At 37.1% G+C, this 14,616-nt stretch overlaps 1 protein-coding gene across 1 annotated transcript in view; it reads left to right on the plus strand.

Moving 5' to 3' along the window:
• Positions 1-1,223: 1,223 nt before the first annotated feature.
• Positions 1,224-14,616, plus strand: part of LOC111510149 (uncharacterized) — a 52,880-nt gene continuing 39,487 nt past the window's right edge. The window contains exon 1 of the mRNA XM_074181470.1: positions 1,224-1,347. The gene's annotated coding sequence lies outside the window, so the exon portion shown is untranslated. The remainder of the gene's footprint in view (positions 1,348-14,616) is intronic.

The raw sequence follows: 14,616 nt of genomic DNA on the forward strand, positions 1-14,616 counted from the left end.
AAAGGGTCAAGGTTCACTCAATCCAGCTACAGGTATTAGCACACCAAACTACATGTGTCAACACCAATTTGCTTCATGCAGCCGTAATATCCAGTCATCGGAGTTAACTCAGGATGTAGAAACCCCTGAAGAAGCTGACCACTCGCACCAGCGAGTGACACTGGTACTAATGGAATCAAAATAAGTGAATACTCTGGTGGTCCTGCACACAAAGCCCAGCATTTTTGTTGCCCTATTGACAATCTGCTGATAGTGAAGATGAAAATCAACCTTTGTATCAGTGACCTACCTAGGAATTAACTTCACGACAACCCTCAACTGGAAAGCCAACCTGAGAGATACCCTGGACAGAGTCAAGAAAAAACAAATCTTCTGAAGACTTTAAGGGGCAAGCTCGGGAGTTGCGACAGCAAAGCCCTATTACACACCTACATAACATACATAGCGATTCCCTTTCAAGTTTTACAACACTGTAAAACTAACCCCGCGGGGGCCCAAGGAGGATCCCAAAGAATAAGCTCCCATTTTTTCCAGCCAGGCTCCTAGAAGCCCTGGAGGATATTTTGGAGCGGTTCCAGGACATCCTTAGTGAGTTCCCGATAGCGATCAGGTAAAAGACAGCCCACTGTTAGAAAAGACCAGAAATGAATAGTTCTACCTATTCCCCGAGACCCACCAGAACTTGGACTGATCAACGAACGACCTGCAACTGTACTTGGACAACTTTACCAAGGATAACTCAACCCATACACAGGAACAGCAATGCCCAAGGAACGAGAGAAAACCCGCTAACCCGACTGACATAGGACAAAAGCATTGTATCCAAACATAAACACCCAGCAGCAAGATCTAGATTTAGCTACACATGAAAACTTTTTTCATCAACACAGCCTCTAGAGAGGCCCTAGCTTACAGCAGGGCACCACATACACATGTAACAGGTACTAACTCATCAACATTAAGAGAAAATAAACATATTCGATCGATCAGAAAGAACAGCAAGATCCCAAATAATGTTCACCCTTGTGAGAAGTTGCCATCAATGTTATATCTAACTGAATTCAAAATTTTTTTCTACAATGTAACACACCACCAAATCACTTTGAAATTTTGCGAGCTGCAATCTCCGAAGTGACGTGCTACGGGCCCTACTTTTGGAGAATGCTCCCGCAACTGGGACGGCGTCGGCGCCGCGGCGCTAAGGGGGCGTCGGTTGCGATCGACGTTAGTCTGCCGGTAGCGTCGGGAACGCAAAGAAATCGACGCTGAATTCACGGTAATACTAAAATAGTTGGCCCAGTTTTGACTGTTCGGACGCATTGTTTCTGGGATTTTATTTTTAACTGGGTGAGTCGATGCCGCTCGATTTTTTATGGAAAAATAAAATTCCCGAGGCTTGCATACAGGGTGGTGAAACGTTATTGGAATGTTTTTGTTAGTTTTTGGGGAAGTATGAAAAATAGAAGAAAAAAAGTTTACGCCTCTTCACATCACCCTGTATTAAGGGAGGTGTAAATTCATTCACAAATTGAGTTCGATGTTGAAAAAAATAAAGAATGTGTACTTCGGAATTAGGGTCTATTACTTTTTAAAAAAAGTTCTACACTATATTTGTCTCACACCAGTTCATTGTGTTTCTACAGTTCAGTTATCAACTACATAAAAGTGTATATTTTTGTACTTTATTTTCCTCACAGGCATAAAGACAAAAAAAAACAGGCATAATACCATTTAGGCGCGGGACTTTTCAGTCTCGCGCCTAAGAAAGAAAACGCGTTTCTTTTGTTCAAAATTGACTCCATTTATCAACGTGATCTCTATCAAGAGCCACACACACAATCAGCGCCATTTCAATACAACTTGGGTAGAACAATTCATCATTTGCCTCAAAGTAGGCCTCAGTTTTAGCAATAACCTCTTCATTCGAGAAAAAATGTTTACCGGTGAGCATTTTCCGAGGTATGCAAACAACCAATAGTCGCTGGGAGCCAAATCTGGCGAATGCGGTGGATATGGAAGCAATTCTAAGTTCAATTTCAGTAGTTTTTTTATTGTTTTGATTGACTTGTGACACGGTGAGTTGTCTTGATGGAACAATTTTTTTTTCGCCATATGTGGTCGTTTCTTTACAATTTTGCCCTTCAAATATTTCTTACTATACAGGGTGTAACTGAATAAGTGTAAAACATTCAAGGAGGTTATTCCTTATCGAAAACAAGATAAGATCTTTCATATAAAGAAACTTCTTTGGAGCATCCCTTGTTGAGATACAGCCCCTTAAAGGGGGTACATGAAATTTGTTTAACAATTTTTTTCACAAGCACTGAAAAAGTTACATCATTGTAATCAACCTGACATTTTATACTACCAAAAAGACAGTTAGCCAGTAATTCATTTGGTTTACAGCATGGTTGTAAGGGGTGGAAAACGCGACCCCTAAAATTTATTCCCAATGTAATTTTTTGTATTATTATTTGTTTACCATTTAAAAATTCATTTCCGATAGCATTTTTCATCCAGAACAAAAAATGTCTCTTGGATTTTTTGCCCAAAATAAACCAGTTCGCAGCAAAAACTTATTTTACGAACAACTACAGAGATACATAGTCATAAATGCGAACTGGATTTATTGTTATTTTGTAGTTAGTACCTGTATTAAACGATTAAAGGGTAATAAACAAAACTAATTTATTAATAACATAACACACAACATGTAGAAATCATAGTAAATGTTCAATATGTCTACCTTCAGACATTACACATGCGTGTAGACGTCGGCGCATTGAGCCACGTATTCGCTCAAATATTCCTGGAGTCTCTCTGGTTACCCTGCACGCATCGATGATGCGGTTTCTTAAGTCCTCTACATCGCGAACAGAAGTACGATAAACCAAATGCTGTAAATAGCCCCAAATAGAGAAATCGAGAGGATTGAAATCCGGGGATCGAGCGGGCCAGTTCGGTGGTCCTCCTCGACCTATCCACTGATTTGCATATGTTTGAGTTGAATGCTGACGTGCTACTTGACTAAAATGGGCGAGGGTCCCATCATGCATAAAAAACATATCCCTTCTGACGCCCAAAGGAACTTCTTTCAGCAGTACTGGATGCACTCCTCTTAGAAATTGAACGTATGCCTCACCATTTAATCGAGGAGGTAGAAAATGAGGCCCAATTAAATCATCCCCAATAACTCCGAGCCACACGTTGGGAGAAAACTGTTCTTGATGGTTAGTTTCGACGATAGCGTGAGGGTTTTCATCAGCCCATATGTGGTAATCATGACAATTAATAATCTTGTCCCGAGAGAAACTACATTCGTCTGTGAATTCTATCGTCTTCAGAAAGTCACAATTTCTTCTAATCATTTCCAGCATCCGATTGCGAAATTCAAGACGGTTCGGAAAGTCCCGCGGTAACAGTGCCTGTACTGCAGATGATAAGGGTATAAGAGTTGTTCCTTTAAAATTTGAAATACCATCAAATGATCAATATTTAGCTGGAAAGCAATCTTTCTAGTACTGGTTGTTCTTCAATCAAATTAAATAATGCTTCCTCAAGCTGTGGTGCTCGTACTTCTCGATGGCGACCACAATCCTCCGTTTTTTGTCGAATGAACCATATTCTCGTAATCGTTGATGGAGTCGAGCAAATATTCTATGTGAAGGATGCTGCCGTTAAGGATACAATCCAGCATATCTTCTAGAAGCTTCTAACTCATTCCCCTGCGACAGATCGTAAACGTAATGCATATCAGCCATTTCCTCATTTGTGTATGTCATTTTAATAACAAGTGAATTATTAAAGTAACAAATTAAGAACAGAATAACAACACACAATTAGTAAATCAATTTCGAAAATTCACAAACTGACAGCGTCATACCAATTTAATTGTCACTATCGCTAATAGCGACCTACTAGATATATTAGTTTCGTATTTTGGCATTTATGACGATGTATCTCTGTAGTTGTTCCTAAAATAATTTTTTTCTGCGAACTGGTTTATTTTAAGCAAAAAATCCAGGAGACATTTTTTGTTTAGATTGAAACAGGCTATCGAAAATAAATTTTTCAATGGTGAACAAATGATATGAAAAAAAGTTACATTGGAAATAAATTTTAGGGGTTGCGTTTTCCACCCCTTACAACCAAGGGGTAAACCAAATAAATTTCTGGCTGAGTGTTTTTTTGGTAGTACAAAACGTCAGGTCAATTTCAATATTGTAACTTTTCTAGTGCTTGTGAAAAAAATTGTTATACAAATTTCACGTATCCCCTTTAAGGAGCTGCTGTATCTCAACAAGAGATGCTCCAATGAAGTTTCTTTATGTGAAAGATCCTATCTTTTTTTCGATGAGGAATCACCTCCTTGAATGTCTTACATTCATTTAGTTACACCCTGTATAATATTCACAGGAAGATTAAAACACGTATCGAGGTGTTAAAAATAACGATTTGATGTTGGGAAAAAACTCCAGTAATATTCATTACTACACCAAAAGTTCCAAACAGTGCATCACAAATAACCTCTACACTACAATAACAATCACGAAATAGTCATAATTTCAATGTGGGGGATGTACTTATTGATGGATTAACAGCAAATTATCAATATTTGGCTTCAGTCTTGTTAGGTATAATCCATATCTACCCGTTCTGCTTTCTTTTGTTAAGGTGTTTGTAACTACACTATAACAACACGTTTTACTGAATATGGAGTTTGCAAGTTTCAACATGTAACAATCGCTGAGCTTCTTGAAATGGTATCGGACTACATTGATAGGTGAAATCCAGCCAACATTTTTGTTCTTCACTAATCGAAACCATATAAATTTTTGTGGATCTTCGCTTACGAATTGTGAACCCACATTTTTGGTCACGCCAACGTAGATCCGCGTCGAGTCTCTCTTGGACCCCTTGGGGTCCATCTGGACCACTTTGAAAGTCACAGGTGCACAGTATTGATAATTTTCGTCAAGTACTGGATCAGACTGTTCATAATTACTACAGAAAATAATTTTTGCTATGTAGCTGTATTTTTTCACAACACGATTACCACTTTGGAAGACACTGTAGGTCAGACTCAAATTCAACCGTATTCCAAAAATAATTCGGGAGCACACAATTGTTATGAACTTTACAAATAGAATTGAATGCAAACAAGGGCCATGGATTATGTAACGATATTTCGAGTGTTCCAACAGAAATCACCTATCCAAACGGGAAATGTATATATTTCAATCTAAATTATACAATGACCAGCGCAAACGTGCTCAAATTGATTATTAATATCGGTCAATTCAAATTTCATGACGTATTCAATCAATCGTGATTGTTGTGGGCCCGTTTGTAGCAATGGGGCATGAGCATAAGCAATGAGGTTATATGATGGAATTGGCCGATACTTGATGAAAATCCATAACTAACGTATTCAAAACACACTTCATCGTGAGCTTTCAACTGAAAGATTTCACAAAAACGCAACACGTTCGGTGTCGGATAGATGAGGAATGTATAAGCTGACTTGTGGCTCTTGTCTAAAACTGTATATTGGCCAAACTGGAAGAACATTTTCCCAAAGAATTGAAGAGCATAGAAATAGTTTTGTAAATAGAAAGAACAATTCCACGGCTGCGAACCACTTTTTAGCAGAAGGACATGATTTGAATCATGAATGAGTTACATTCAAAGGAGAAGAGTTTGAAACTCAATCTTCTAGAATGCTTGGAAATCGATAGATTCAGGAATTCGACTAATTTACCAAATGATCAATCAGAATTGAATAACTCCCCGTTACTAAATATTTGTTCAAATGTTAAAACTGGGACATAAACTAAGGAAATTTAATTCAATACATACTCAGGTAAGAATCAGGTACTTGAAATGTAGGTACTTCAAATTGTAGAATAGAATATATAGAAATAGTTAGTGAAGACACGTCTGAAGAAGCCAGTGTATGGCGAAACACGTGAAAATCTCACAATGAAGTGTTTTTTAAAAACGTTAGCAATGGAGTGTTTGACTCAAATTGAGGTTTTTTTGCATTTCACTTTCACAATTTGCAAAAATTTGTGCAGGGTGTCCCAACATGAATACAATAAAGTTAATTGTTTGTGATATAAACACTTGGATTGCGCACTTCCAAACCTTTTTTAACACCAGAGTGCAATAGAAGGTGACTGTATCCCTGGGAAATCAAAAATTATCAGTTTACCTGTGCCAATGTAACACAAGTCGATTACTTTCTTATTAGTCAGTGGGCTATTCTTGAAGACTGGCACTAAACAAATCTAAAGAAAGAACTTTAAACGTTCAAGCCAGTCTCGAATATACCTACACAGTAGGTTGAATGGACTGACGCCTATCAGAAAACAACTACTCCACTGGCTAATACCACGAAGGGCGTTGGATTATATCCGACAGACGTCAGTGCAGGAATCTTCACAGAAAATTTCCTGCATATGCAATTGGCAGTTCAACTGAAAGAGTTGACATTTCGAAATCTATAAAAAGGCCCACGACACATTTTTTCCTGTCGAGAGCATTACCAATTCTCAACTGAAATTCACATAGGTCTGACTCTGTACTCTTGGATTTAGTGAAACTGTGCTGTGAGGATGACAATAGTTTGTTTTGTTCGTCAACTGTTGTTTCAGATTCAACTCGGATGGCTTGGAGAGACTTGACAGTAGGCTTATTGTCTATAATTGTCTGGGTCATTCACATCACCTTTTTTAAATAATGGGCATACTGTTGCAAGCTTCAAATTTGCTGGAAAAATTCCATTTACAGAAGACAGATTTATTAAATATGTCAGGGGACGACATAGTTCAAAACGGCAACTTTTCAGCAAGTTATTAGAGATAAAATCATGACCAGAAACATTGGAATTTTTCAGTTGAAAAATGAGCTGCAAGACATCACTCTCACAAACTGAAGATAGGAAAAAACTATTCAAGTAATTTTACATATTTTGTGAAAGGAAATTTAGATCATAGCACCTGTTTCAATCAACGGTTGAGTAAAATTCTCATTGAACATATTAGCTAGTTCTTTTTCTCCAATTTCATCATCCTTAAGTTTAACATTTATTGCACTATTTTGTTTAGGTTTTTTTTGAATTTGATTATTGATCTGCCAAGTAATTTTAGATTTGTTATCAGAATTCAGAATTTGATAATCATGATACTCTTTTCTTGCACAACTTAATTTTTCTCTGTAAAGTTTACTATAATATTTACTTATTTCTTTGTAGTTGTCATCCTGCTTAGCAATTGAGGTATACAAAGTTACATCATTTTTTAATTCTTGCAATTCAGGTGTCATAATATAAGCATTGCCCTTTTTGGTTTTTATAGTGAATTTCCTTAATGGAAAGGAAATTTCAAAATAAGACAATAGCATCTCTGAGAAAACATTGTATGCCAAGTTTGGACAGTCTAGTGCATACATTTCCGACCAATTTTCATTTTTCAACTAGTCCTGAAATCTTGAGATGTTTTCTTTACAAAGATCCCTGCGGAAGTATTAGTAATTTTTTGTTTTATTTCCACTTTCTTATATAATGTGAATGTGTGAATTAAAGAAATGCACTGTATAATTAAGACAAATTTGTGTATCCAGCATGGTTCATTGAATTAGGACTATCTATCTCTCATATTTGTATGTCCTTGTGCAAGTTTTGATTCCTCGAACTGAATACACCTCCTTCATTATATTTTCAACTTCGAATCCGGTATTGAACAGATTGTTTTTTGTTCCAGCGGACTCTGGTATTCCACGAATGTGAAAGAGTTTAATAATTTCCATTAACTCCGATATTCAATTATTTCGCCTCGCGCTCGAATGAACAACCGCTCGCAAACCCCCGTCCCACCCCTGTTCACCCACCCGTTTCGGCTAAAACGGACTCTCCATTAAACTGCGAATCATAATTCGATATCTCGCCGATACGAAACTGTCTAGACTCCAACTTTATTGCGCCAGCAACAAAAAGCACGATGAGGCATTCTTTATTCTACGTATTGGTTTTTGTGTGAGGGTTTTACAAGCCCGTAAAAAGTCTTTGCAAGCAGTTTTTGCGAAGAAACGCTTTGGAAAAGGTGGCATTTATTATTCCTGGCACGCTTGCAGATTTTTATTTTTATGAAAATCCACAAAATATATCGAGGAAATGTAAGGACCAGTGAAACAGTCGATAAAAGTTGAATTTATTACGATACCTTGGTGAGTGAAAGAGGTTTTGTGGCTTCGATGGATTTTCGAAGCCCTAGAGATGAGGAAACCGACTGCTTTGCATGAATTGTTTTCCGGGGTTTTTGAATATTCATAGCGTTCGATTCTGCTTTGCATATTTTTAAAAGAAAAGCTCCATGCACTTAGACTTTTTTAGATCAATGCAATTTTTCGAATCATTTATATTTTATGGCATCAAACAGTAAGTTATCTAATAACTGATACCAAATGATTGCGAAATCTGCCGGAGATCACTGAGAACAGTAATCTTCTGGTATCAAGCTGAACATAATGAGTAAACAACAAATACGAGTCTGTTAAAAAAATAACATGAATTATCAATTTTCTCAAAAATTATTGATTTATTCATCAATTACTATTTTGTCCCCTAGTAGTAGTAATTTATGGATGCAACAGTGTATAGTATAAGTCATATAAGAAGATACAACATAGTAAGGTCACATAATTTCTCTGAGTAAAATACATGAATGAAATCTGATACATGATTCACAGCAAATTACAAACAATCGCACGGTTGAAGCTATGTCTATTTCTGAAACCTATATTACATACACACACATATCGAGTGATCCAACGAAAAGTATGCACCTTGCTTTTCTCCTTTTTTTGTAACTTAACGCAAAAATGCTCGGACAGGTCAATGTTGCTTTTAAGAGGGACACATTTTAGATGTATTTTTCTACCTGTGCCTTCAACCCCCTAGCGAGGGTGAGTAACAATCCTAAAATTTTAAATGGAAAGTGGGGTCGAGTGATATATCATTTGAAATGCCACAAAATTATCTTTCCAATGATACCTAATTTGTTGTATTTCACTCAAACATGTAGGTATTATGAAGAAAAACAGGACACAAAAAAACTGGATGTGATTGAAACAAAATTATTATATACTTATATAATAAACAAAACACATCACAAAGTTCATGTGACAAAAACACTGTTGACTTGTGTAATCAAGAGAATGGAATCCATGATAGATAATCATTTCATTAACAGTTTTTGTGCTGGTACAGATACCTGGATAATATCTTAGTCTGTTCTAGGTACTGGTTTGCTAGGCAGCTAGGTTATTTTGTCGAATATGTCAGTTTCATTCACCCTTCGAATAAATTTACCACTGAAAGAGAAGTAACTAACTCAATAAATTACCTTGACTCGACTATTACGAAAATTAAGAAGAGACATGATTTTGCAATGTTCCACAAACAATATTGTACAAACATTGCCATGCATAATTCTTCCACACACTCCTACCAGCATAAAATAGCTGCATTCAATACTTTGGTTCGCAGACTCTTGAATATCCCACTGTCGGAAAATAATTTCCAGAGAGAGCTAAGTTTCATCAAACAAATCGCTGTCAAAAACGGTCACAAAGTAGATATTATCGACTCTATTCTGTCAAAAAACTACGAAAACAAGCCATGTACTATGTCTACCCAACTTCTAGAAACGATAGAGGGCGCTATAGGATATTGTCATATTTTGGTGAACTCACCAACAATATCTCCCGGTTTTTCAAAGGAATGCTTGGACCTAGCTTGCAGAACAAACAATTATTCAAGCAAATTCATTGAAAACAATAAAGACAAACTTTCAGTCTAGTATAAATCAGGAGAATATAAGTTGACTTTTGGCTCTTTTCCAACACTTTATATTGGCCAAATGAGGAGACCTACAGAACATAAAAGTAGTTCCTTGAATGGAAAGACCGATTCCACACTTGTAAAGTATAATTCATCAGAAGGAAATGGTTCAATCAATGACGTTTTACATTTAGAAAAGGAACGTTTGAGACTCAATCTTTCAGAATGTTGAGAAATCAATAGATGTCAGAATTTGGATCATTTACTGGATTAATTACCCATCACTGAATATTTTTCAGATGTGGAAACTGGTGATTACATAATACATAAGCTCTGAGAATTTCATTCATATATGAGAATTTCATACATAATAAGCTTCATTTACTCCAAAAAAATAAAAGATATCCTAGAAATAGGAACAGAAGCATACAATTATAAAATCAATAAATACAAAAACTATGCAGATCATGTTGAGAAAGTTAAAGAGGCGGTCTAAATGAGAAGAAACGATCCAAAAAGTAGTTATCCAACAGCGGTTCCAGATCCAGTCAACGAGTTATCTCCACCCCTAGCTGTAGGGGTGACGTCGATGCGTAAAGAGTTGGAAAAAGGCGTAGATGTACCCCCAAGAATAATGAATTGACGTAAGTTCTCTAGCATACCTGTTAGTTCTTGCAGATATCGTCAATGACTAGAAGGGTAGTCGTTGACGTCGACGAAGAGGGGTGTTGAAAGTACCTCAATGCACTTTTGAGGAGGTGAAAACACATTCTGTGTTTGTTTCATTCATATGTGTTCCCACGAGTAGCAAGGGAAGAGTTGGTCACCTCTGGCAGAGTATCACATTACCAGAGAGAGGCTGATTATAATGAGGTTCCGCCCAGTTCCCCAAGAGGATCGTTCGTGACCGCATATAACCCTGCGGCCATTCAGCTGTCGGCACGATTCCGTATACCTTAGCTTGGGTAGACTGGTCCACGGTGGCATGTTTTGGAGGGCTTTTGGGGAGTTTTAGTTCCCCTCACCCTACTTATTTCTGCCATTGACCAGGAGGCCAACGACCCCGTCCGTGAGGCCACATTGACTTCCCGGATAGGGCCTCCAGTCCCCTGGCCGTTCCCATATCCGCCACATGGGGACGCGCTCGATAGGTAGCCTAAACCACATGTCATTCATTTCATATTCCATTCATTACACTTTCTCTTATGTGAATGCTCATTGATTTATTCTCTAACCCAGGTACTGACTTTCAACATTAATCGAGAAGATAAAACTCAGGTACTTGAAATTCAGATACTTCAAATTGTGAAAATATTCATGGAGCATTGAATATGTAGATTTAAGTTAGTATAGTTATGCCTGAAGGAATTATTTAACAGCGTAATAGGTGTTGCGTTTTGGTGAAATTGTTTAGTGAAAATCTGACAATGAAGTGTTTATGGATACAAGTTGTGTTGAGAATTTTAGTGGTTGATTCATTTTGATGATTCACAAACATCACAATACGAATACCGCAATTGACGTCAACCCAATACCAAATCCAAAATGCAAAGGACATCAACCCCTTTTTCTAACCAGAGCCCGGAAGACACTGCTTTCAATATTTGTATTATTCCGGGGGTCGAGATGAGATTGGATGTTCCGAAACTCAATCGTTACGCTTCGATTCCCATAACAAATAAGCAATCGATTTCTGGTGCAGAGCAATCTACGGAATCGTGTTATGAGGCCGCCTCTGGCGGAAGATTTATTTCAAAATGAAATGCAAATGCAGATCGGGAGATGTAAATCCTTGGACGGATCGAGTAAACACTCGACTCCTGTGCGGGTGAATCAGTGTGAGGTGTTTAGGAGCATGGTGGAATATTACTATTGTACAAAGTGGGCCAAATTGGAAACTTTCAAAAGAACTGGATAGATGGATAGATGAAAACAGATGGCTGTGTCTGAGAATCGAATTTTATGACAAAATCAGTGGCGAAAACCGCATATCAATATCTATCATCATTTCTGAGTTATAGCATGTTTTTCGAAAATGTGCATTTTGGAAAAGTTACTGTTACTTTTTTCGAGTCATAATTTCTTGTTTCTATGAAAACATTTTCAGGGCACTTTCTTACATGTAATTCAATGGTGTAAAAACTCATTATTTTCATATGAGACATTTGATGGAAAACTATTTTTTATGAGACACCCTGTATATTCCTGTAGATTTCAATATAGTTGAAATCAGCTTCTCGAAATGATGTTTTGTTTGAAGGTGGTTAACAATGTTTCGTGGTGTATTTCATCAGTTCGAACTTTCATTATCTAATATGATATAAATTGATTTGATATTCCTGAAAAACTCTGTAAAAAACTGAAAAGATTAGCCGAAAAAACAATTTCAATAATGCAGAAACTGAAATTACAATGGAATAATATACAGGCATCAACCAAGAAAAAAAAACAAAAAATTGAACTAATAACACGAGCTAAAAAAATTCAAAAACTATTAACAAGAAATGAAAATGAAAATATAAAATTAAATGATTACAAACCAAGTTACTTCACGATGTTTCGATTGTTAGAATCCACAATCGTCTTTGGGTGATAACTGAAGATCGAAGAGGTGCTTCAGAAAGAAAAATACATGAAGATCGTAAAAGACCCTACTACATCAATTTAAAGGAAGCTGTACCAGACTTTGAAAAAACAACAAGTATATTTTTCGGAAAAAGAGAGATCGTCGCTAACACCGCATCACAAAATGCCCCCTCACTTGTATGGACTACCCAAAATCTACAAGAAGGATGTTCCGCTAAAACCGATCATTAGCTCCAGAGATTCAGTCACTCAGTATTTGTCCAGATTTTTACTGCCAATAATCAAACCACTGCAAGAAAAAACATCATCTATTGTGAACAATTCCAGGAATTTTGTTGAACTACTAGGGGAAATCGAGGGCAAAGAGCAGGATCAACTGATCACTTTCGACGTGGAAAGCCTCTACACCAACGTTCCTGTCGAAGAAGCATACAGAAGAAGCTATATCGAAGATGGGGACCTGAAAGATAGAACAAACTTACCAATACAAGTAATCATGGAATTACTAGTATGCTGTTGATGTGCTTCAGGAAAGTGTCTAGTTTTGCATTCTCATAGTTCCATATTACGAAAGTGTCATCCTCGTATATCAAATCAAAAATGAAAGGTTTTTGTTATGAGAAATGCCATACAGAAAAGGCAAATTCAGGAATACTCTGAGATGTTCAATTGTGATCTGTCATTACTAAACTCTCAAAAGCCTCTAAATACTGGTTCACCGTTAACAATTCGAAACTGAATTAGGATGAAACACAAGGAATCCTATTTTCCACAAATCCAGATTTATGCAAGGCTGGAAATGAAAAGCTTTCAATTAAGTTCCAGATGGAGAATATAACAAGTGAATGATCAAGTGAATAACAGGGTATTAGTAACAATCATTAACTGAAGTTGTTGAATTAAAATATGAGGACCAACATTAGTTCCAATATAGCTCGCTTACTTCTGATGGTAGTTTTATCCAAAGACAGAACACAAGCACTGAAGGAAAATTTTTGAGGTGTTCTGAAAGCGGTGCCTGTGTGATAGTAGTAATTCACATTGGATTTGAATCACTGGAGATTAAATCCATTTGGAAAAAAGTTTCCAAGAAGTTGATTCCTCATGAACGCCGTTTTCCAAATGAAAGAGTTCTCAAACAGTGAAATTTGAGTTGTTGGGAGTTGAACCTTAAAACAATGAGCAGCCACAGTCCGTCGCGTATTTCTGATATTATTGACTTTCAGAAAAAACAAAAAAACAAAATTTACTCATCAGTCTTTTCAATACTAGACTCGAATGAAATATTTTTCAATTCGCGAAGGAGTGGCATCAACTCCCAGAATTAAAGTATCTCCTGGTATAGAATCGACTTCAAAGTAGTTGAACCGTAATCTAAATAAAGTTTACAGTATCGCCTCCATTGACCTTCTAATCTGGTAGTTATAATAATAATAATAACACAACGGAACACTGCGGATACACAAGGATAAGCCAATGCATGGGGTCTTCTTCAATAATATTGAAGATCTTGGCTTATCAAAGCGCCTGACTTTCGTTTTCCTCAGGTCGAGTGGGCTGAAGTCGGAAACTGAGGAGTTCATCATGGCTTGCCAGAATGGTGTCTTCAACACCTCAGTCTACCGCAGTCGCGTGATGGGTATAGAGGTTCCTGACACAAGGTGCAGGGCCTGCCTACTCTCGAATCTTAAAATCATACCGGCTTGCCGCACTAAGGCAGAAATCTTAGTCGCACAGATGCAGAAGGCTGTCATTCTTGGCTCACTGCGCTTGCTTAGGGCACATGATTCATGGACCCAATTATCACTTACCCCACGGTGTGAGGAGTGGTCATTGGTTGATAATGCTGGCGCACCCTCCCGAATGTATCGGGGCTTCGGGGGATAGGGCTTGACCAGCGCACACATTACGGTGAAAAAATAATGATAATTATGTTTCATTTTCAATTTGACAATTAAAAATTGCATTGGATTCGTCAATACAAGTTAGTAAAATAAAATAAAATTGAACACACAAATAATTTGAGGCTGAAACAATGACATCAGAAAGACAAAGAAAGGAATGAGCAGATAACATGTTAAATTTGTGAAAATCCAATTACAGGATAGAAACACTTTCTCTCTAGGAAGTCTTTCAATTTCTTTCTGAAACAATAGTGTTTGACACTTTTCTATTTCGTCGGAAAATGA

The sequence above is a fragment of the Leptinotarsa decemlineata genome, unplaced genomic scaffold (genome assembly GCF_025532065.1).
Source record: "Leptinotarsa decemlineata unplaced genomic scaffold, Ldec_3_MD MMD2_tig00026314_RagTag_RagTag, whole genome shotgun sequence".
In the NCBI taxonomy this organism is placed as follows: Eukaryota; Metazoa; Arthropoda; class Insecta; order Coleoptera; family Chrysomelidae; genus Leptinotarsa; species Leptinotarsa decemlineata.